The sequence below is a fragment of the Aotus nancymaae genome, unplaced genomic scaffold (assembly GCF_030222135.1).
Source record: "Aotus nancymaae isolate 86718 unplaced genomic scaffold, 86718_ANA_hifiasm-v0.15.2.pri h1tg000064l_1, whole genome shotgun sequence".
In the NCBI taxonomy this organism is placed as follows: domain Eukaryota; kingdom Metazoa; phylum Chordata; class Mammalia; order Primates; family Aotidae; genus Aotus; species Aotus nancymaae.
The window spans coordinates 13,621,439-13,646,073 of record NW_026988479.1 but is presented as its reverse complement, the minus strand read 5'-3'; the positions used below and the strand labels follow the sequence as shown (position 1 = coordinate 13,646,073).

At 45.7% G+C, this 24,635-nt stretch overlaps 1 pseudogene; it reads right to left on the bottom strand.

The window, feature by feature from the left end:
- Positions 1-640: 640 nt before the first annotated feature.
- Positions 641-11,603, bottom strand: LOC105715574 (large ribosomal subunit protein uL1-like; annotated as a pseudogene).
- Between the last annotated feature and the right edge of the window lie 13,032 nt (positions 11,604-24,635).

Here is a 24,635-nt window from a genome sequence, read left to right as displayed (position 1 = left end):
GCTTACACATTTAACTCTCCTGTGAGACCATTGGTTCCCAAAGTCTGGATGTCATGCATGCATGGCATCCTCCTCCCTAAGCAAATCGCCACCTCATCATAAGACTTTCACACTTTGGTCCCCAAACTGACTATTACATTAGTTTAAACCCACAAGCTTTAAGTTAAAAGCAGGGTGATGCAGACTTGTGGGTGTGTCGTAGTCTGAGTTTAGATGCTAATGCTATGTTGAGAGCAGGCGTGTGACTATTTCAGGGGTATAATTTGAAGGGATTGGTTTGTGGATTATTTGTGCCTGGGCCATGGAAACTCTGAGAACCTGGCTAATTTTGATAAAAGCTGGTGACCACATTCAGTTATCCTGTAAAGGAGCCAGAGGCTCCTCTCTGGGGCAGCCTGTTGGTGTTTCACCAGCTTTTCCTGGTGGGTCCATCTGTAGAATTGCTGTCCTTCTCCAACCAGATGGGTGAACCCAGGTCTCTTGGGCCTGTAGACTCCTAGAACATCAGACATCTCTGTGATGTTAGGAGGAAGAGCCCTTGTCTAGAAAGGAGATTGCTGAATTCCAAGTTTATCTGTCTCTCTCTTCCTCTTTCTCTTTGTGGCACTAAGATTTATTAGAATGTGCCTTAATATAGGCACTAGGGCTTGCCTATGGTGTTCTTGATATATAAAGCCCAGATGTTCTTCTAATTCTTCCTGAGCAATGATACCAGGAAGTTGACAGCCAGATGGACGTTGTACACAGGCTCATTGTCTGTCATCTTGACATAGCCAAGAGTCATGGCCAGACAGAGCCCCTTCTTCATCTGGAACTTGATTTCGGACTTCTGATCAACTTTGGCCACCATGTCTTCACTGTGCGTCACCAGGGAAGGGAACTTCCCTTCCCTATTTAGCCCTGGGCCCAGGATTTGTGGGATCTGCCTGATCAGAGACCCTAAGGCCAAAAAGACATCATACTGGTTGAGTGTCTTGCTCTTGCCAAATTTCTTCAGCACCTTGATGTCCGTGTGGGAGACACCCACAGCCTTGGCCTCATCCCAGTGCTGCCAGTCCCCCAGGACACACGTGGAGAACCTGGGCCAGGAAGTAAACTTCAGATGGCAGTGCCCAAGAAGCATTCATCCTTCTGAGGGTCACAGTTCTTCCAGCTGATCTGTAGCTCCACTGTTTCCAAAAGCTACTGGCGCTTGCGCTTGTTCCTGTGCAAGACTTCCTGCACTGCCTCCTACAGGGTCTTGAGAGGCTGCTGTTCTTGGTGCCTTGCACAGGGGTAACAAGAAAAGAGCTAATCCTGCCTCTTTTGAGGCCTGGGGCTCTCCCATTTCCTCCCTTCTAGATCTAGGGAGGGTAGGGAGTGGCATGAGAGCCTGCATTTGTCATGTCTGATAAATCCATGTTCCTTAATTAAGGTCCACCTTATTTTATTTATTTATTTTTGAGACTGAGTTTTGCTCTTGTTGCCCAGGCTGGAGTGCAATGGTGCAATCTTGGCTCACCACAATCTCTGCCTCCCAGGTTCAAGCGATTCGCCTGCCTTAGCCTCCTGAGTAGCTAGGATTACAGGCATGCACAACCACGCCCAGCTAATTTTTTTTTTTTTTTTTGGTAGAGACGGGGTTTCTCCATGTTGATCAGGCTGGTCTCGAACTCTTAACCTCAGGTCATCCGGTTGCCTCGGCCTCCCAAAGTGCTGGGATTACAGGCATGAGTCACCATGCCTAGCCAGGTCCACTTTATTAGATGAGAAAAGGTCACTCTAGTCTCACTTTGTTTTTTTTGTTGTTGGTGGTGTTTTTTGTTTTGTTTTGTTTTGTTTTGTTCTTGAGACAGAGTCTCACTCTGTTTCCTAGGCTATTGTGCAGTGGCGTCATTTCAGCTCACTGCAAACTCTGCCTCCTGGGCTCAAGTGATTCTCCTGCCTCCGCCTCCCAAGTAGCTGGGACCACAGGCATGTGCCACCACCTTGGCTAATTTTTTTTGTAGTTTTAGTAGAGACAGGGTTTTACCATATTGGCCAGGCTGATCTCAAACTCCTGACCTCAGGTGATCTACCCACCTTGGCCTCCCAATGTGTTGGGATTATAGGCATGAGCCACCATGCCCTGCCTTAGTCCCACTTTTGGAATGAGAAAATGAATCTTTTTTTTTTTTTTTTTGAGACGGAGTCTCACATTGTCGCCTGGGCTGGAGTGCAGTGGCATGATCTCAGCTCACTGCAACCTCCATCTCCCAAGTTCAAGCAGTTCTCCTGCCTCAGCCTCCGGAGTAGCTGGGATTACAGCTGCCTGCCACCACACCCAGCTAATTTTTTGTATTCTTAGTAGAGACAGGGTTTTACTATGTTGACCAGGCTGGTCTGGAATGCCTGACCTCAAGTGATCCACCCACCTTGGCCTCCCAAAGTGCTGGGATTACAGGTATGAGCTACCGTGACTGGCCAGAGGAAATGAATCTTTAACCAGTAACACCATCCAACACACACACACACACTTTTTGTGATATGACAAAAGATTGCTTAATTTTCATTTTGGCAAGCAAGGAAATAAACAAGTCAATGGTGACTACCATCTACTATCAACATGTTTTGAGGAAAGAATGTACATAGGAATATGATCTCAAACTAAAGAGAAAAGATCTTATATTGAATACATTTAATTTTATTTAAAGACTCACTACATTGTCTCTTGCTTTTTCTCATTTCATCATGATAGTAAAATGGACCAGTGAATGCCCTAGCATGGAGTCTGGGAAGAACATAATTAGCCCGTGATCTCCTTTAGGCAGGGAGTGGTATTTGTTCATTTGTGTATTTGCAGGACCTAACTCAGAGCCTGGCTTATAGTGCTCACTACATCTTTGTGGAAGAAAGGAAGAAAAGAAGGGAGGAAGGAAGTCCTCATTGGAGGACCAGGATAGGAGACAGCTCTTAAGCCCCATTGTACTTGGGACCCTGGAACAATTGCCTCCACCAAATTCTACTCTGTGACCTCTGTTTTTTTGGGTGGAGGGGGACAGAGTTTCACTCTTGTTGCTCAGGTTAGAGTGCAATGGTATGATCTTGGCTCATTGCAACTTCTGCTTTCTGGATTCAAGCAATTCTCCAGCCTCAACCTCCCAAGTAGCTGGGATTACTGGCGCGCACCAGCATACCCGGCTAATTTTTATATTTTTAGTAGAGACGGGCTTTCACCATGTTGGCCAGGCTGGTCTCTAACTCCTGACCTCAGGTGATCCACCCACCTCAGCCTCACAAAGTGCTGGGATTACAGGCATGGGCTACCTCACAGGGCCCTGTATTTGTGGTTTCTATCCGTATCTCCCCTACAAGACTGTGGTTCTTGAAGGGCAGGTACCACGATTTTTTCTGTTCTCACATCTCCAATGTCTGACACCAGTTGTGAATAAATAACTGAAAGGAAAAAACCCTAGGAATCAACCAGCTAACATCCCTTCTTTCTGGGCAGTTCAGAATCAGAGACAACTATGGATTAAGGGACTACAATTAAGTTCTGTGAAAGTTGTCAAAATTAAAATAAAGTCACTAATGTTAAGAAAACTCAGGGCAGACCATGAAGAGAGGGTTTTTTCATGCTTGTATGCCTGATATAAAAAAAAAAAAATCGGGAGAGAGATCCAAGATGGCTGATGATTAGCAGCTCGGGCACGTACCTCCCAGTGAAAGCGCAAAGAACGAGAGGACGCCACACTTTCAGACGAATATTAGTTGCTCACGGACCACGAGATTCCCAGTGGAGGAGCTCCACCGGTCGCCAGGGCGACTCTTGTGGCCGGCGTGGCGGTTTTGCTGGTGCCTTAGCACGCCAGTTCTTGGTGCAGAGTCCGGATATTCCCGGGCAGAAAAGCACCATCAATCTTAACACCGCTCTTTTGGCCGGCTCAGTGGATTGCTCAGATTTCGGCGCAGGGAATCAACAAGTTGGACGTCAGAGACCCAGTTAGAAAGTCGGTAATTATAAAGACGACAGACGGACAAATATATAATGAAGGGAAGAAACCAGCGTAAAAAGGTAGAGAATACTCAAAATCAGAATGCCTCTCCCTCTACAGGGGATTGCAATTCCTCATCAGTAACGGAACAAGGCTTAATAGATTACACCTGTGTTCCAATAACAGAAGCAGGTTTCAAAACGTGGGTGATAAGAAACTTCTGTGAATTAAAAGAACTTATTCTAACCCAATGCAAAGAAACTAAGAACCTTGAAAAAAGGTTTAACGAAATGTTAATGAGAATGGACAATTTAGAGAAGAATATAAGTGAATTGATGGAGCTGAAAAACACAACACGAGAACTTCGCGAAGCATGCACAAGTTTAAACAGTCGAATTGATCAAGCGGAAGGAAGGATATCAGAAGTTGAGGACCAGCTCAGTGAAATGAAACGAGAAGACAAAAATGCAGAAAAAAGGATGAAAAGGAATGAGCAAAGTCTCCAGGAAATATGGGACTATGTGAAAAGACCTAATTTACGTTTGATAGGTGTACCTGAATGTGATGAAGAGAATGAATCCAAGTTGGAAAATACTCTTCAGGATATCATTCAGGAAAATTTTCCCAACCTGGCAAGGCAGGGTAATATTCAACTCCAGGTAATACAGAGAACACCACAAAGATATTCTTCAAGAAGACCAACCCCAAGGCACATAATTGCCAGATTTATTAGGGTTGAAATGAAGGAGAAAATACTAAGGGCAGCTAGAGAGAAAGTTCAGGTTACCCATAAAGGGAAACCTATCAGACTTACAGCAGATCTCTCAGCAGAAACCCTACAAGCCAGAAAAGAGTGGGGACCAATATTTAACATCCTTAAAGAAAAGAACTTTCAACCCAGAATTTCCTATCCAGCCAAACTAAGCTTTATGTGCGAAGGAAAAATTAAATCTTTTGCGAACAAACAAGTACTTAGAGAGTTCACCACCACCAGGCCTGCTTTACAAGAGCTTCTGAAAGAAGCACTATACATATAAAGGAACAACCAATATCAGCCTTTCCAAAAATATATCAAAAAGCAAAGAACTTTAACACAATAAAAAATTCACATCAACTAATGGGCAAAACAGCCAGCTAGCATCAAATGCTGGTATTAAACTTACATATATTTTAATTGGATAAAAAGCCAAAACCCATCGGTATGCTGCATCCGGGCCCATCTTACATGAAACAATACACAAAGACTCAGAGAGAAGGAGGAAGATTTACCAATCAAACAGAGAGTAAAAATAAACTAATAAACAAAAAGCAGCAGATGCAATTCTCACCTCTGATAAAGTAGACTTTAAAGCAACAAAGATCAAAAGAGGCGAGGAATGACATTACATAATGGCAAAAGGATCAATGCAACAAGAAGAGCTAACGATTCTATAGATCAACGAGATAGAAAATTAACAAGGATATTCAGAACTTGAACTCAGACCCGGAACAAGTAAACTTAATAAATATTTATAGTACTCTCCACTTCAAATACACAAAACATACATTACCGCCTCACACCTATTCCAAAGGTGACTATATAATTGGAAGTAAATCACTCCTCAGTAATCGCATAGCATTTCATAGGTTTAAATTAAATATTGGTTGGCTGTTTGTTTGTTATCTTCTTCCCTTACTCCTTCCTGATTACATCATTAAGTATAATTATCAGTATAAAAGAGGTTTTCAATACCCATTACTAAATTACATTCTAGCCTGGGCAAGAAAGCAATATTCCCATTCTCTCTCCCTCTTTCTTTTCCTTCTCCCTCCTCCCCATTCTCTCTCTCTCTTTCTCTTCCTTTTTTCTCCTTCCTATTCTCTCTCTCTCTTTCTCTAAAAAAAATAAAAAATAAAAAAAAAAAAAATAAATAAAAAAAAAAAAAAAAAAAATCATGAAAGACTGTAAAACCCACGACCTTGCACAAAGGCCTTCACAACATTACATAAAAAAATACCTCTGCGAGGACATCTGCCCAGCAACTGCCTATCCAAGCTCAGTCTGGCATCACCCTTGGTATTGATCTTTAAAGCCAAGGATAATTATTTTAAAATAATTATGGAATCTTCCTAACTTTTCCTTTAAAAGCTTTTGTCAGGTTGGGCACAAAGTGGCTCACACCTGTAATCCCAGCATTTGGGGTGGTCGAGGCATGTGGATCGCTTGAGTCCAGGAGTTTGAAACCAGCCTGGGCAATATGACAAAACCCCATCTCTACATAAAATATAAAAATTAGCCAGGCAGCCGGACACAGTGGTTCATGCCTGTAATTCCTGCACTTTGGGAGGCTGAGGCATGAGGATCATGAGGTCGGGAGTTCAAGACCAGCCTGACCAATATGGTGAAACCTCATCTTTACTAAAAATACAAAAATTAGCTGGGCATGGGGGCTTGCACCTGCAGTCCCAGCTACTTAGGAGGCTGAGGCAGGAGGATCACTTGAACCCAGAAGGCAGAGGTTGCAGTAAACCGAGGTCACGCCATTGCACTACAGCCTGAGCAACAGAGCAAGACTGTGTCTCAAAAAAAAAAAAAAAAAAATTAGCCAGGTATGATGGTACATGCCTATAGTCCCAGCTACTCCGGAGGCTGAAGTGGGAGGATTTCTTGAGCCTGGGAGGCGGAGGCTGCAGTAAGCCGAGATCGCACCACTGCACTCCAGCCTGGGCAACAGAGCCAGACCGTGTCTCAGAAAAAGACTTTGTCTTCCTTTACCCCCCTGAATACTCACACAGTTTACTATGGCATGCACATTTCCATTGCAGTGCTCTATTCCAAAATAAAGGTATTTTCTTTTGGAGAGTCTCTCCAATCGTTATCTAGGTTGACAGTTCCTCTCGCGTAGGGTGTAGAAAGTGGTCTGAGGCTGTGTGCGGTGGCTCAAGCCTATAATCCCAGCACTTTGGGAGACCAAGACAGGTGGATCCCCTGAGGTCAGGAGATTGATACCATCCTGGCTAACACAGTGAAAACCCTTCTCTACTAAAAATACAGAAGAATTAGCTGGGTGTGGTGGCACGTGCCCATAGTCCCAGCTACTCAGGAAGCTGAGGCAGGAGAATCACTTGAACCCAGGAGGTAGAGATTGCAGTGAGCAGAGATTGTGCCACTGCACTCCAGCCTGGGTGACAGAGGGGGACTCCGTCTCAAAAAAAAAAAAAAGTGATCTGAGACAACTCCACTCCCTGACCAAAACACCAGTGTAGATTTCATAGTCTTTAATGCCTGAGGCAGTGCTGAGGCTGCACAAGTAATATTCAGGTGTCCTTTCATCCACAAAGTCACTAACACAAGCCCATTCACCCTTGCCTTGAAGCCATCAATGCCAAGAGCACCAACAGGACCCTTAGTGCTCAGGAAATGGAAATAGGGCCTGGGTCGAGGGCTTCAGATTCAGGTTTTTGTTGAAACTGAAGTTGTAGCTGGAGAGTAGAGTCTGGGTATGTTGATCCCTCCTACACGCTTGCCAAATATAAAATGTGGAAAAACATACGATCTTGCCCATGAAACTGTCCTTGCCTATGGTCTTTTTCTGCTTGTTCCTAATTGCTATTATAATTTTAACGAGTCACCCTTCATCAAGTCCACATTCCATATCTTTCAGCTATTACACTAAAAAAGTAGGGAGGGCAGGAAGTTGAGGTTGCAGTGAGCCATGATCGTGCCACTGCACTCCAGCCTGGGTGACAGAGGTGGACCCTGTCTCTAAAAAGAAAAAAGAAAACAAAGTGGAGCAGAATGTGCTTGTTAACTCATAACTTTTTTTTTTTTTTGAAAGAAAGAAAGAAAGAAAAAGAATAAAGAAGAGGAAAAAGGAAGAGAAAGAGAGAGAGAGAATGGGAGTATTGCTTTCTTGCCCAGGCTAGAATGCAGTTTAGTAATGGGTATTGAAAACCTCTTTTATACCAATAATTATACTTGATGTAAACAGGAAGGAATAAGGGAAGAAAATAACAAACGAGCAGCCAACCAATATTTCATTTAAACCTATGAAATGCTATGCGATTACTGAGGAGTGATTTACTTCCAATCATGTAGTCACTTTTGGAATAGGTGTGAGGTGGTAATGTATGTTTTATGTATTTGAAGTGGAGAGTTCTATAAATGTTTATTAAGTTTACTTGTTCCGGGTCTGAGTTCAAGTCCTGGATGTCCTTGTTAATTTTCTGTCTCGTTGATCTATAAAATCGTTAGCTCTTCTTGTTACATTGATCCTTTTGCCATTATGTAATGTCCTTCTTTGCCTCTTTTGCTCTTTGTTACTTTAAAGTCTACTTTATCAGAGGAGAGAATTGCATCTCCTGCTTTTTATTTGTTTATTTTTACTCTCTGATTGGTTGATAAATCTTCCTCCTTCTCTTTGTTTGGAGTCTTTGTGTATCGTTGCATGTGAGATGGGTCTGGATGCAGCATAGCAATGGGTTTTGGCTTTTTATCCAATTAGAATATATATAACATTTGATGCTAGCTGGCTGTTTTGCCCATTAGTTAGTGTAAATTTTTCGTTGTGTTAATGTTCTTTTCTTTTTGATATATTTTTGGAAAGGCTGATATTGGTTGTTCCTTTATATGTATAGTGCTTCTTTCAGAAGCTCTTGTAAAGCAGGTCTGGTGGTGGTGAACTCTCTAAGTACTTGTTTGTTCGCAAAGGATTTAATTTTTCCTTCGATTATAAAGCTTAGTTTGGCTGGATAGGAAATTCTGGGTTGCAAGTTCTTTTCTTTAAGGATGTTAAATATTGGTCCCCACTCTTTTCTGGCTTGCAGGGTTTCTGCTGAGAGATCTACTGTAAGTCTGATAGGTTTCCCTCTATGGGTAACCTGACCTTTCTCTCTGGCTGCCCTTAGTATTTTCTCCTTCATTTCAACCCTAATAAATCTGGCAATTATGTGCCTTGGGGTTGGTCTTCTTGAAGAATATCTTTGTGGTGTTCTCTGTATTACCTGGAGTTGAATATTACCCTGCCTTGCCAGGTTGGGAAAGTTTTCCTGAATGATATCCTGAAGAGTATTTTCCAACTTGGATTCATTCTCTTCATCACATTCAGGTACACCTATCAAACGTAAATTAGGTCTTTTCACATAGTCCCATATTTCCTGGAGACTTTGCTCATTCCTTTTCATCCTTTTTTCTCCAATCTTGTCTTCTCGTTTCATTTCACTGAGCTGGTTCTCGACTTCTGATATCCTTTCTTCTACTTGATCAATTCGACTGTTTAAACTTGTGCATGCTTCGCGAAGTTCTCGTGTTGTGTTTTTCAGCTCCATCAATTCACTTATATTCCTCTCTAAATTGTCCATTCTCGTTAACATTTCGTCAAACGTTTTTTCAAGGTTCTTAGTTTCTTTGCATTGGGTTAGAACAAGTTCTTTTAATTCACAGAAGTTTCTTATCACCCACGTTTTGAAGCCTGCTTCTGTTATTGGAACACACTCGTAATCTATTAAGCCTTGTTCCGTTACTGATGAGGAATTGCGATCCCCTGTAGAGGGAGAGGCATTCTGATTTTGAGTATTCTCTGCCTTTTTACGCTGATTTCTTCCCTTCATTATATATTTATCCGTCTGTTGTCTTTGTAATTACTGACTTTCTAACTAGGTCTCTGAGCAGACGTCCAACTTGTTAATTCCCAGCGCCGAAATCTGAGCAGTCCACTGCGCCGGCCAAAACCGCGGTGTTAAGATTGATGGTGCTTTTCTGCCCGGGAATATCCGGACTCTGCACCAAAAACTGGCATGCTAAGGCACCAGCAAAACCGCCACGCCGGCCACAAGAGTCGCCCTGGCGACACGTGGGGCTTCTCTGCTGGGAATCTCCTGGTCCGTGAGCAACAAATATTCGTCTAAAAGTGTGGCGTCCTCTCGTTCTCTGCGCTTTCACTGGGAGCTAGGAGCCTGAGCTGCTAGTGATCAGCCATCTTGGATCTCTCTCTTTAACTCATAACTTTTATGTAACGTAGGCATGCTCAGATTCCTCTGACCCGGGCTCCACCTGCCTTCTGACAGATTAGCTCTGAAAGAGTTCAAAAAATGCCACCCCAAAATATGATACTTTGGGCCTCAAACTTGGGAAACGGCAAATGCAGGGAGAAGCTTTCTCTGAAGTTCCCTCATCTGCCTAAGGACAGATCCTCCAAGAGGAACTCCACTGTCATGAGTCCCCTCCCCAGATATCTCATCAACCAGGGAAGACTAACCCGGAGAGGAAACTAGAGCCCCACTTCATACCCAGACCCACTTATGATGTCACCTGTTCTTCTGAGGGCCCATTCATCTTGCCCCAAAATCATTTACAGTCCCCTAAGTCGCCTACATCTCCCCTCACATGCCCACTACGAAGAGGACACAGAAACTTCTACATCTCACTGGGTTTGGAGGTACTCAGTTTTCTTTCATGCAATGCCGGGTGCATGCAATAAATTTGTATAATTTTCCTCCTGTTAATCTGCCTGTTGTCAGTGTATTTCATAGACTCAATAGTGAATCTCAAAAGGTAGGGGGAAAGTTTTCCCTCCCTTACAGCTCATTCCAGCAATTTCTAACTGGAAAATCAGGGACACGTGTGCCCATCCAAGTCCAGACACACTTGCAGGATCACAGAATTTTAACTTTCTCTGGAGCCTTATAGCAACTTGGAGGTTATCATCCCCTGAGGACAGGGGAGAAGTTGGGAAAACCAAGCGACAAAGTGCCCAGAGGTTAGGGAAGACCAGGTGGGAGAGAGAAAACAAAGACATCCAGACCTTCGGAGGAGAAAATAACCAAAGGGGCTGGGAGAGGTGGCTTAATGCCTATAATCCTGGCACTTTGGGAAGCTGATGTGAAAGGATAGTTTGAGCCCAGGAGTTGGAGACCAGGCCTGGGCATCATAGCAAGACCTTGTTTCTTTTTTTTTTTTTTTGAGACGGAGTTTCGCTCTTGTTACCCAGGCTGGAGTGCAATGGCGCGTTCTTGGCTCACCGCAACCTCCGCCTCCTGGGTTCAAGCAATTCTCCTGCCTCAGCCTCCTGAGTAGCTGGGATTACGGGCATGCGCCACCATGCCCAGCTAATTTTTGTATTTTTAGTAGAGACGAGGTTTCACCATGTTGACCAGGATGGTCTCAATCTCTTGACCTCGTGATCCACCCGCCTCGGCCTCCCAAAGTGCTGGGATTATAGGCGTGAGCCACCGCGCCCAGCCTGCAAGACCTCATTTCTACAAATAATAATAAAAAAAAATTCGCTGAGTGTGGTGACGCATGCCTGTCGTCCCAGCTACTGAGGAGGCTGAGGCAGAATCACCTGAGCCAGGAGGCCACAGTGAGTCATGTTCATGCCACTGCACTCCAGCCTGGGTGACAAAAGTGAGACTGTCTCAAAAAAGAAAAGAAAAGAAATTGACCAAAGGGAGCAGGAAGAAACCAGAGAATGAAGCAAAAGGAAAAGAGAGAGTATGTAGAGGCGAATGATCACACAGGTGAAAACAGTGAAGAGGGAAAGGGGCATGAGGAAGGGGCCCATCCCATCAGAAGACACGTTAATTTCTTCAAGAGTCGAGCAGTCTTATATCTGTTTGTTTTTCTCAAATCCCCCATTTAACCCCCCAAAAAGTGTTCAATACATACTTCATCGATTCCAGCTTTATTTGTTTGTTTTAGAGATGAAGTCTCACTTTGTCCCCCAGGCTGGAGTGCAGTGACGCGATCTCGGCTCACAGCAACCTTCACCTCCTGGGTTCAAGCGATTCTCCTGCCTCAGCCTCCCGAATAGCTAGGATTACAGGCACATGCCACCACCCCAACTAATTTTTGTATTTTTAGTAGAAAGGATTTCACCATTTTGACCAGGCTGGTCTTGAACTCCTGACCTCAGGTGATTCGCCCACCTTGGCCTCCCAAAATGCTGGGATTACAGGAGTGAGCCATCGCATCTGGCCTCCAGCATTATTTATGAACCACATGTCTAACAGGAGAATCCAACTCTCTGGTTCATCAGAATCCTGTGCCTGAGATTTCTGGCATTCATGGTACCATCTAAATTCTCTTCCTATCCCAGGCTCTCAATCTTGCCTTTCAGAGGCAGGTTTTCAGGTTGTATAGACCTTGAGTCAGCAAGGTCTACCCCAGGGGAAAACTGCTCCCTGTGCTAGGTCTGCACACCTAAAAGAAGGCTACGGACCTTGGTTAACCCATCAAGTTGTGAGTTTTGCCCATTTCTGCCAGTTGTTAGTAAATAAGTTCCTTTGTCTGGATGCAGAAAAAAATCCAAAACATCCATGTTGAAGATGCCTGGATCCTGGTGCACACTCTCTGTCTCCCCTTGCTGGGAGTAAGTCTTCACAAATAACTTTTTTTTTTTTTTGAGACAGGATCTCACTCTGTTGCCCAGGCTGGAGCACAGGGGCATACTTATAGCTCACTGCAGCCTTCATCTCCAGGGCTCAAGCAATCTTTCCTCCTTCCACCTCAGTTTCCCAAGTAGCTGAGACTACAGGCACATGCCAACATGCCCACCTAACTTTTTATTTTTAGTAGAGAGGAGGTCTATCTATATTGTCCTATGTTGCCCAGGCTGGTCTGGAGCTCCTGAGCTCAAGCAATCCTCCCACCGTGGCCTCCGCTGGGATATAGGGCAGAGAACTCCTAATGCATTTCAGCACAGAGGCTGCTTTCCCAGGCTAGGTCACTGAGCCAGCCTCCCTTTCTATCCTCCTCAGCCAGCTATTGCTGGAACTGCCTGTCCCCGCTGCTGTCTGCCCTGGCTGCGTCTAAGAGAGTGCCTTAAGGCTGGATTGCTTCAAGCACCCTCTGCCCACAGTGCTAGCTTCTCAATAGCTTGGCAAAGGTGCTTCCAACTCTTTCCTTTCTCCCTAGAGTCATCTTGGTAGGGATACCAGCATTTTACTTTCCTCTTTTATAAATGCTTACCTGATCTCCCTTCATTTTTGCAGTTAAATCTACTGGTAATTGTGAAATAGCTCATGTAAAAAAAAAAAAAAAATCTGCAGAGCCTAGAAGCCTGGTCCTCAACTTCCAGCCCTCTTTTCTCATGACCAAAATATCCCAGAGCCTTCAAGTATTCAGTACAGGCCCTGCTGGAACCTCTTTGAGCTCCACCATTTATCTCTAGAAAAGCACTGAATATAGCAAGAGGCTAGAGGCAAGCTGACATCTGCTCGTCAGCAGAGAAGAAATCATGGCTTTAATTTCCTTTCTCAATTAATTTATTCCCAGGCTGTTCCCTCCCCACCTTCATAAGCTTGTTCTTATTTCAAAAAGTCAAAGTAATAAAGCTGCTCTCCATTAGTCATCCAGTTGCTTCCTCCAGTTGCACATATACCACATGCCCCTCTGCAACCCCTTCCCATCACCTTCCTTTTCTCCTTGCCCCCTCTGCCCCACCCCTTCCAGATCGAGTGCAGGGTCATTGCTCTTTCTCCAAGTCCTACACTCTTCCTACAACCTTCTGAGCTTTTTCTCACTGAGTTGATCCTCATGGTGCTGAATACATACCTCATGATATACTTTGCATTGATTGATTTCCTCATGCCAACGTTCCAGGTATACTTCTATCAGAGATGACCCTACGAAAAAAAACTACTGTCCCAGAGAGAACTGAAAAATCCCAAGAGATTGAGTGCCTAACAGAGCTGGATTTATTCCCCTCATTCCAGCAACAGGAATTAAAATCTCAGAGCTGGACTGACCCATAATTCCCAGGCACTGGCCCTAACGGTGGGTCTGAACCAGGAGCCAAGGTTTTGTGGTGACAGCCCTCTGTAGGCACCTGCATGCTGCATGTTTTGACGTCTTTGGGCAGTGAAATATAAAGAAATGGGCTTGGCATGGTGGCACATGCCTGTAATCCCAGCACTTTGGGAGGCTGAGGCATGTGGATCACTTGAGGTGAGGAGTTCAAGACAGCTTAGTCAACATGGTGAAACCTGGACTCTACTAAAAATACAAAAAAAAAAAATAGTTGGGCATGGTGGCACATGCCTGTCATCGCAGCTACACAGGAGGTTGAGGCTCGAGAATTGCTTGAACCCAGGAAGGAGGTGGAGGTTGCAGTGAGCTGAGATCGTGCCACTGCACTCCAGCCTGGATGACAGAGTGAGACGCTGACTCAAAAAAAAAAAAAAAAAAAAGAAATATAAAGAAATGCAACTGAGTGTAGAGGGTAAGGCATGGGACTTTGGACCAAAACTCGAACTTAAGTTCTGCCCTGAAACTTCTTACCTTCCTGACCTTGGTCAAGTTACTTCTCTACCCCTTAGTTATAAAATAATAGTACCCTCCTTGGCTGGGAGGACCAAATGAGAGCATGTATGTAAAGCATTTAATGTAGTGTCTGGTGCATGAAGAGGACTCAGTAAATGCAAGAAGTTATTATAATCGTAAGTGAAGTGAAGAGACATCATTAAGCCAGATAAGCTATTAAAACTCATTGTAGGCTTTTAAATTTTTTTAAAAAAATACAGACTTGCTATTTTTTAAAAGTATTGCCTCTAAGAGTTGCTTTAATAAATTGCTAGAAAGGAGTGATTTATAAGTACCATATTGTTGTAATGCAAATATATACTTCAAAGAGGTAAAAGTAACTTGTTTTCTTGACTGGGATAAATATTCCCCTTGGGATCTTGTTTACAAACTCAAATATTTTGTAAGCAAATAATGCTAAGAGAAACTCTAGCCCTTACTTAGGTGAAATGATCACAAACTGTATTCTGAGCTTTGAGTAAAGGAGGTTTTTACCCTGCAGAAAAGGAGCCATTGCCCAAATGAAATACCCTAAGTTCAAAAGCATGAGGAAAAATGGTCAATCTTGAGGTATTTCACTGTGTACACGTTTATTCTAATGCTGCGAAATATTGAGTAATGGCCAACCTATTGCACAAACAGTCAATTTCAAGTATTCATGTGTGGACTATCCAAGGGCAACTATCTAACCAACCTTGTATATGATTCATTTTGTTCTGCCTGCTTTTATCTTTACTGCTTCCCAACACACACACACACTTCACATCCACACTCAGACACAAATATTAACACACATTTACTCACAGGCATGCATGAACTAACACACTAACACACACCTTCTCTCTCTCTTTTGTTCTCTCCTACACACACACACACACACACACACACACACACACACACACACTCTTTGCCCAGAGCAAGCAGAGCCCAGAACTGTGTCTTCTGGTGGATATAGAAAGATCCCATGACCCCTCTGAAAAGAATCTCTTTGTTCCCCTTCTCCCCTCACTGTAAGGTTTCCTATTCCTGAATATCACTCAGTGAAGGCGGGGAGGGAAGAAAGGAAGGAAGGAAAGGAAACCGTGGTCTCCCCCAGCCCTGCAGTGCAGGCTGTGAGAAGCAGAAGGCTCCTGCTCCTGGGTGCTGGCATCTCTCCTGCCATTTTTTCTGAAACTTTGGGGTGTTTTTCTCTCTGCAGCACCCACGCTCCCCTCCCTTTCTGCCAAAGCTTCTTGTTGTGACAGAGCAAGCGGCTGGTGGGTGGGGGGAGGGGAATCAGCTAGGTGGCCTCCGGGCTGAGTTACAGCTCCCCCTCCAGGAGCAGGGAGGGCGGAGATGAGGCCACAGACAAATCCCAGAAGCCCCCCAGTGCTGACCCTCCTACACACCCAGAGCATCTGTGCACCCCCCCACACACACCCGCCTGCCCATATAGACACACACACACACACCCCAGACGAGCGTGGTCGGCGCAGCCACACAGTCAGTAACACTCAGGCAGGAAACCCCATGTCACACTGGCATAGGTCTGCCCTGAAGCAATGCATGTCCCAGGCCCCCTCCTTTGATCTCTCACCCCTCTGCTGGGCCAGAAAATGTTGCTGGGTGCTGGGCATCTTCGCGGTAGGAGAGAGTAGCAAGCCTTGGGCGCATGGACTCCGATACCACCCGGCACTTCAAGCACAGGGACCACCAGCGGCAGCAACAGCAGCTGCCCAACCCCCTCCTCCCAGGGCTCCAGCAGCACACCCTGAAAAACACAGACACAATCCTGGTTGGGGGGCGGGGCAGAGGAAGTGTGGGGTACATCTCATAGGCTGTGGCCTCGCTTCCCTCGGGTTCAGCTGATGGCCAGCGGTCCCTGGACTTGTCTGAGGGAGAGACACCACTACAAGAGGGAAGGAGAAAGCACCACTACTCTGAAAGGAGGCCTGTCAGAGGGCTCTCAAAGCTCCAGGAGAACCAGCCAGTGAGAGCCAAGTGATGGGCCTGAATACCGGAGGACCCAACGACGTTGCCAAGCTAGATCCTGGGTCAGGAAGGTCAAGGTCATTCCCTACTGTGTGGGGATAAAATGTGAGATTCTGTGGGCTCAGCTGCAAGCACCCAGTCAAAGATGGGCCCCATCATTTTCCTTGCTCCACTGGAGGGCCAACACCCTGCCCTCCTCCCTCCCCAAGACCTCTCTCCGGCTGCTTCTCTAGCCCTTGTGCTTTAGGCACATTATTTTATTTTATTTTAATTTATATAGCTCGGCAGGGTGTTACTGTAGAAAAAGTTAAAAAAAAAAAAAAAAAAAAAAAACTGTGGTTCAGGGATTTTGCATGATTTGATCAAGATTACAGCCAGGCGTGGTGGCGTGTGCCTGGAGTCCCAGCTACTTGAGAGACTGAGGCAGGAGGATCACTTGAAGCCAGGTCAGGAGTTGGAGTCCAGTCTTCAGCCTGGGTAATATAGTGAGACCTTATCTCTCAAAAGAGAGAGAAAGCTAGAGAGACAGAGGGAATACACGACTAGCAAGTGAAGGAGCCAGGGTTCGCCCCCCATGCCTGGGGAACTTGTAACCTTGGTCCTTCCCACTGCTTCTCAGTAGTGCGCCACTGGAAACTTCCCAGCTTCCTCTGAGTGAGCTGAAGAGGGAGTCTGGTGTTGAAGAAGGTGTTGGGGGAGGTAGAAGAGACATCTGCCTATGACTTTCTTCCAAGGGAACAAAAGTAGCACAGCCTGAAGACCCTCTGCATGTCTTCCAAGTGTTGCAAGGCAGTGCTCAGTGGCTCGGGTGATTCCTCCAGAGCTGTTTCTCTGCAGGACCCCACACTTTCTTGGCCAGTGTGCTGCATGGCTGCGAAAAGCCCAGCCCTGGACAGGCAAATAATGTGTTGATTTAGAGAGTTTTTAAATTAATAAGCACATGGTGATTCAGGCTGTTTGTTCAGGGAATGTGCCTAAATTGGAATGTGCCAAACTCCCTTCTCCCACTTCCCCCCGCCTCCTCCTCCTCCCCAGGTCCTGGCTGTTCCCCATGTCATGCTGGTAGTCAGAGTCATGGTTCCTCCATACTCTCAGGCGGGGCGCGACTGTTAATCTGCAAAGCCCAACTTGCCGACTGAGCAGAGCGACTTCTCTGGACTCTGAGGTCTCTCCTGGAGTGTGTGTGTGTTTGTATGTGTGTGTGTGTGTGTGTGTCTGTAAAGTGATTTTCTTCTTAAATTAAAAAGTGATTAATCCATTGGTTTCCCTCTCCTCTGGAGCGTGTCCTAGGAGGACAGGTACTACTCAGTTTCATATCTGCTGTCAGGAAGTATGCATGAGCAGCACTTCCTCGAAACAAGAACTACAGGTTGGACTTTCTTGAGGATGACAAGACTAGAAATGATTCTTCCTGGAGGGGCTGCCATCAGAAGTTTATCTCATCTTATCTCCCTTCAAATAGGGCTGCTCTTCTCTTCAGCCCAGACAAACATAATTCATTCCAATATTCATTTGAAGAGTATTTATTGAGTCTTTATGAGTCAGAAATGGTTCCAGGTGCAGGGATATGGTGGTAACCAGACAGAGAGGCACCCTACTTTCATGGGGCTTGCGTTCTAGTGTGGGGGGATGGGGAGAAAGCAGCTAAGAAATGAGGAAACCAATAATCAGTGCCAGGATAAATATCAAATAAGATATGATAGAGCAAGGATCAGATCAGCAAGCTATAGCCATGGGCCAAATCTGCCCACCACCCGTTTTGTAAATAAAATTTAAAGTAAATAAACAGGCCAGCTCAGTAGTTCATTCCTGCAATCATAGCATTTTGGAAGGATTACTTGAGGCCAGGAGTTCGAGACCATCCTGGGTAACATGGCAAGATCCCCTATTCCTACAAAATAAATATATTTTAAAATAGCCAGGCAAACCTGGCGGGTGCACACCTGTTGGTCCTAGTTACTTGGAAGGCTGAGGCCAGAGGATCATGAAGTTACAGTGAACTGTGATCACACCACTGCACTCCAGTCTGGGCAAAAGAGTGAGACCCTGTCTCTAAAAAAGAAAGAAAGAGAGAGAGAAGAAAGAAAGAGAGAGAAAGGAAGGAAGGAAAGAAGGAAGGAGGAAGCTCAGCAGGGGCCTACTTTATTTTCTCTTTTTATTTATATTTTTTAATTAATTTTTGAATAGATAATATATTTAACCTACATTTAAAAAAACAGAAAAAGATATGCAGAGAAGTCTCTTTTCCTGCCCTGTTTCCTAGCTATCCACTTTCCTTCCCCATAAGCAACAAAATGTTAATTTCTTGTGCATCCTTACGGAGACATGTCTTCATACAATAGCCAGTACATGTGTACAGTCTATGTTTTTGCCCCTAAGGAAGCTATTTTAAATTGGGAGGTCAGAAAAGATTTGTGATTTTGGATAAAATTTGAATGATAAGAAGGTGCCAGCCAGGCAAAAATCTCAGAGCAGCAGCTTCCAGGCTGTGGGAACAACTAGTGCAAAGGCCCTAAGCTAGACCTGACATGGCAGGCCCTGAGATGAGAAAGGAGGCTCATGTGTTTGGGACACGCTGGGCCAGAGAGCAGTGATTTGACATAAATTGGAAGAAATTAGAAAGCAGGAAGATTCTGCTCTTAAAGGCTCTCTAGGCCAAGCACAGCGGCTCACACTTGTAATCCTACCATTTTGGGAAGCTAAGGCAGGCGGTTCACAAGATCAGGAGTTTGAGACCAGCCTGGCCAACATGGTGAAACCCCATCTCTACTAAAAACACAAAAATTAGCTGGGTGTGGTCACTCACGTCTGTAGTCCCAGCTACCCAGGAGGCTGAGGCAGGAGAATCACCAGAACCAGGGAGATGGAGGCTGCAGTGAGCCGAGATCATGCCACTGCACTCCAGCCTGGGTGACAGAGTGAGACTCCATCTCAAAAAAAAAAAAAAAGAAAGAAAGAAAAAGAAAAAGAGATAATATAAATAAAGAGAACAACAATTAGCACAGTAACCACTCAACAACTTTCTCCTCTTCCTCCTCCTCCTCATTACTTAGTTTACAAAACGCTTTCTCATCAATGATCTCATTTGATATTTGCAATAAGCCTGTGATTGGGTATGGCAGATGTTACTGCTTCCATTTCACAGGTAAAACACTGAAGCTCAAGATGATTAAATACATCGTCCAAGTCACAGAACAAAAACAAACCCAGGTGTTCTGACTCCACATAGCACAAGCTTCTCTTGTTGTTGGGAGAGCAGAGGGCAATGTAAGCAGGCAGAATAACAGGAACAAGAGAAAGAAGCAGTGAGCGTTAAACCCAATTGCATGTCATTTGTACCAGACATGCTCTCTTAAGAGGAGTCTGCACCCTCTGCCTTCTAGGTAATGTCCATATTCCCAGATCACAAGTCCTAGCTCAGGAAAAGGGGCAGCTTGCTGGTGGACAGCCTCAAATCAGAGCAGGAAAATTGCAAACAAGAGAAACCCACCATTTCTACAATCTCATTAACACTGCAGACCTACACACACATGCACCAGACCTGCAGGTTGTCAGCGGTTAGTTACTAAGCCCGAGGCCTGAAATAAATTACACTGCGTCTCAAAAAAACAAGGTTATGTTACTCATATTAAGTATTCTTGTGGATTAAAATGCCATCTACTGTTTTGTGGGTCACCTTTCTTTTCTCGGGGCCCTGCTGAATGGCTGGAAGGGCTGCCTTCCACACGTGCCACTCAGACTCTGTCCAGTCACTTCCCAAAGGGGACTGGCCGAGGTGAGCCACCTACCCCTTGTCTAACAGAGCCAGGCTATGAGGCCCTCGGGTAGGGCCTTCAGTGTCTGCCTTTGGAATGAAGCTGCCTTCTGGGGTTGCCCCTGGCAACCAGACTGCTTGAATCTCTGTATCTCTTAGAGGAGACTTGGGAGCTGGGGAGGAGGAGGAATCGGTCCCTGAACCACAGGATGGAGGCAGCATGTCAGGCATTGTTCTCCTTTCCTTCTTTCAGCTTCTAGACCCCACCTCCTGATGAGAACAAGTGCTGTCCCCTCACCTGGCTTCTGCAGGTCAGCAGAATTAGCCTGAGATGCTCCCTGAGGACAGGGAGGTTGGGGAGAACCTGGCTGCTTAGCCTACTGCAAAAATCCAGGTACCCAACACATCCTTGGCCAGTTCCTGGCATACCATATTCCTTCAAATGCCTAACACCGTTTCATCCTTTAAGCGTCAACATCCCCTTCTCCAGAAATCCTACTCCAACTTGCCTTTTGTGCCCTAGGCAGACATAGTGTCCCTGCCTGTAAAACCCTGAGTATCACTCTATCTTAATACACATCACTCCATTGTATATGTATCTGTTTTCATTAGCTCCTGGAGGTTAAGGAGTGTGTATTATTCTAGCACAGGATCTGGCACATAGGCACAAAATAAATGCTTATGGAATGGGTAAGTGACTGAGTGAGAACACAAGACCGTGACAGGAGAGCATTTCCCAAACCAGTAGTCCTGTAGCCCATTGTAGATTAGTAGGCATGTTGAAAAAATAAAAAAAAATTTTAAAAAGGAGTTCTCTGCTTAGATAATGTTGGGAAAGAAACTCCCTCCCTTCCTGAGGTAGGAAGGAACTCTTCCAGCACTGGCCAGAGGAAACTGAATGTGCCGAGCAGAGAGGGGCTTGAAACGATTCAGCTGCACCCACAGCATAGGGGTGTGCAGGGAAAACAGGGAACCAAGACAGTCCTGAAAGCTAAATTAATACATTCGGGACAGGAGAGTGGCAAGCTCCAAGCCTCATGTTAGGAAGACAGATCTGGCCAGGTATGTAGGGTGGACTGGAGGGAAGAACCAGCTGGCAGGGACACTTGTCAGGGAACTGTTGTTACAGTGCAGACTTGACATGTAAAGGGTCCAGACAAGAGCAGTGACAGAGGGAAATGAAAGCAAGAAATAAATCACCCAGGCCGGGCGCGGTGGCTCAAGCTTGTAATCCCAGCACTTTGGGAGGCCGAGGCGGGTGGATCACGAGGTCAAGAGATCGAGACCATCCTGGTCAACATGGTGAAACCCCGTCTCTACTAATACAAAAAAATTAGCTGGGCATGGTGGTGCGTGCCTGTAATCCCAGCTACTCAGGAGGCTGAGGCAGGAGAATTGCCTGAACCCAGGAGGCGGAGGTTGTGGTGAACTGAGATCGCGCCATTGCACTCCAGCCTGGTAACAAGAGCGAAACTCCGTCCGTCTCAAAAAAAAAAAAAAAAAAAAAAAAAGAAAGAAATCACCCAACTCTATTGGATGGCTTCTTCATCAGCCCGGGGACAGCAGCTGCTGCCTGACCCTGGTTAATTAGCAGCCTGTGGTTGCCATCTGAGCTGACTGGCCACCAAACACTTGGTGCTCTGCAGAAATCTTAGCTGCCACTACCTCTGGTGCTGAGTGGTGTGGAGTGGAGGATAAGTCTAGGAGAGCGGTTCCCAAACCAGTAGTCCTGTTGTCCACTGTAGATTAGTAGGCATGTTGCAGAAAATAAAAAATAAAAAGGAGTTCTCTGCTGAGATAATGTTGGGAAAGAAACTCCAAAGTCAACAAATGGAGAAAGTTTCTCTACTGGAACATGTCAAAGGAGCCATGTGCCCCTCCCCTCAGTGCTTATCAACCTGAAATGGCCATGGAACCCTTTTCATACTATACCCATTCACAGCTCCGAACAGAGCACTCACTTGCTTAGAGGCACAGCTTCACTCACAGGCCTACCTCGGAAGCAGCATGGAAGCTGCTTACAAGCTCTGGCTCTGAAGCCAGTGGGCCTGGATGCAAGTCCTAGCTCTCCCACTCGATGGTTATCTAGCCTCTCAGTTTGCTTATCTACACAATGGGGAAAATATTAGAAGCTACTGCAGTAGGGTTGTTTAGAGGATTATATTAGTGAGATAAGCACCTAGCACTGTACCTGGTGCATGGGAATCCCTCAAAAACCCGAGCTACTGTTTTCATCCTATGCAGCCATGTGCTGTATAATGAGAGTTCAAGCTCTGAAGAAGGGCAACCTGGTGAGGGGAGGGCATCAAGTTCTCTCTCTGGAGAATTAGGAGTGGAATGCAGGGCCACATGTTGGCAGTGGGAGTGAAGGCAGACAAGATGCATAAAAAGAGGAGCCAGGGCTGGGCACAGTGGCTCATGCCTGTAATCCCAGCACTTTGGGAGGCCAAGGCAAGTGGATCACAAGGTCAGGAGTTCAAAAACAACCTGACCAACATGGTGAAACCCCATCTCTAATAAAAATACAAAAATTAGCTGGGCGTGGCAGTGCGTGCCTGTAACCCCAGCTACTCAGAAGGCTGAGACAGGAGAATCGCTTGAACCCGGGAGGCGGAGGTTGCAGCGAGCCAAGATCATGCCACTGCACTCCAGCCTGGGCAACAGAGCGAGACTCCATCTCAAAAAAAAAAGAAGAGCCAGAATCTGAGATCGAGGCCTGAAGAGTCACAGCCAGCAACCTCATCCCGAATCTGCCCCTCACTCTCTTCCCGTGCTCGCAGCCCCATTTTCTGGCTGCCCCTGTTTGCCCTCCCTGTATCAGAGCAGCATCAGGCCCTTGGATATTTCAAGCCGGTGGCCTCCACCAGGTGCTCATTGACTCTTACTGTGTGAGTGAGAAGCTCATGTCATGTCCTCATGACTACAGGGATCACCACTTCCCCTATCTTTTACCCTCCCTTCTTCTCTCCTTACCCCCACTACACACTCCCCTTTCCAGATGCTTCCCTTGAACCCAATAGCCTTCACACATTCCCAAGAGCAGCCTTTGGATCTGGAAGACAGAATGAATAAAGGAAATCATTCCATCCATTAGTACAGCATTTTGCAAAGTGATTTTATATGATTTTGAGAACAACACTCTGAGGAAAGTATTATTATTTCCATTTTAGAGATGAATAACTAAAACTTATAGAACTTAGCAATAACTCAAGACCACACAGCTACACAGGGTAGAATCAGGACCTGAACCCCGCACTTTTCACCTCTAAGCCAGGGTTGTGTCCACTGTACCCTCCACCCTGGCCTCCCCGCTAACCCAGAACTCAGGGTCAGGCCACCATGGCTGCAAATCACAGCCTTTATCTAAGAACTTGTCTCTGGGCAAGTCATACACAGTTCTGCGTTTGTGGGTAGGCACCATCCCCAAGTACCTACGTTTGCCTCTGGAAGTAACTTTTAAGAAGAGGTAAGCTAGTCAGGGTATTCAGGGATGCCAGGAGCAAAGTCTTGGATCAGAGCTGCTCTGCCCGCTCGTGTCACACCACTTTCCTCTGGGGAAATCCCCAGCAGCTGTGATATGGTTGGATTCAAGATTCTGCCCTAATGTGGTCTGACAGTAGCTAAAAGACTGGAGTGGGAAGATCTAGGACTGAAAATCTCTCAGTGGAAACCTGGTTTCTTGTTACTACCCTTTGTGTTCTCTGTGTTCAAGGGACTCAGGAAGACTTGGGCACTACAATTATCTGGTAGGTTTTCAGTCTCATTCGTTAGCCATGGGAAGAGGCACTTCCTCCTTTTCTCCATCTGGAGAGAGCCTGAACCTAAGCACGTCAGGCAGCTGAGTCTGTCTGCTTCCCACGTTCCCCCTTTAGACCTGTCCCTCGTCTCCTCCTGCAGTGGCCAGTATCTTGTCACTCATGACCCCATGGTTCTAGATCCTGGGCCCACCTATTCCCTCCCTCCCCTTTCCTCATCTGCCAGCATCATTCCAGAAGCGCTCTGAGGGCACCGCAGAATCCTTCATGCTTTTATCTTTTGAATTCCAGGTTCACAATTTCTTCATTACGAGGGGGAAAGGGCTAACTCCTGTAATCCCTGGGAGACCGAGGTGGGAGGACTGCTTGAGGCCAGGAACATAGGAAGACCCCATTGCTACAAAAATTTAAAAATTAACCAGGTATGGTGGTGTGCGCCTGTGGTTCCAGCTGCTCAGGAGGCTGAGGTGGGAGAATCACTTGAGCCCAGGAGTTCGAGGCTGTAGTGAGCCTTGATTGTGCCACTGCACTTCATCCTGGGTGACAGAGACTCTGTCTCAAAAACAAACAAATAAACAAAGAGGAAAAGATATATGCCTTCTCATCTTCCCTAGCCTGTGGGGCTGAGAAGGCAGGTGGTCTGAGCCCCCTTTTTACCCTACCCAAATTGCTGTCCTTCCCAGCTCCACCTCAGTTGCCAAAGCTGGGTATGGTACACAGACAAAGGGAACCACAAAGCTTCCCCAAGAAACCAAAAATGCCAACACAACAGATTTATAACTGTGAATAGACTCCAAGAGATCATGAGGAAAGCTCCAAGCCTATTTAGTTTCTACACACACACACACACACACACACACACACACACACACACTCCTTCCTGCACCCCCAACAGCCCTCCCTTAAGGGAGATGTTAATGGAG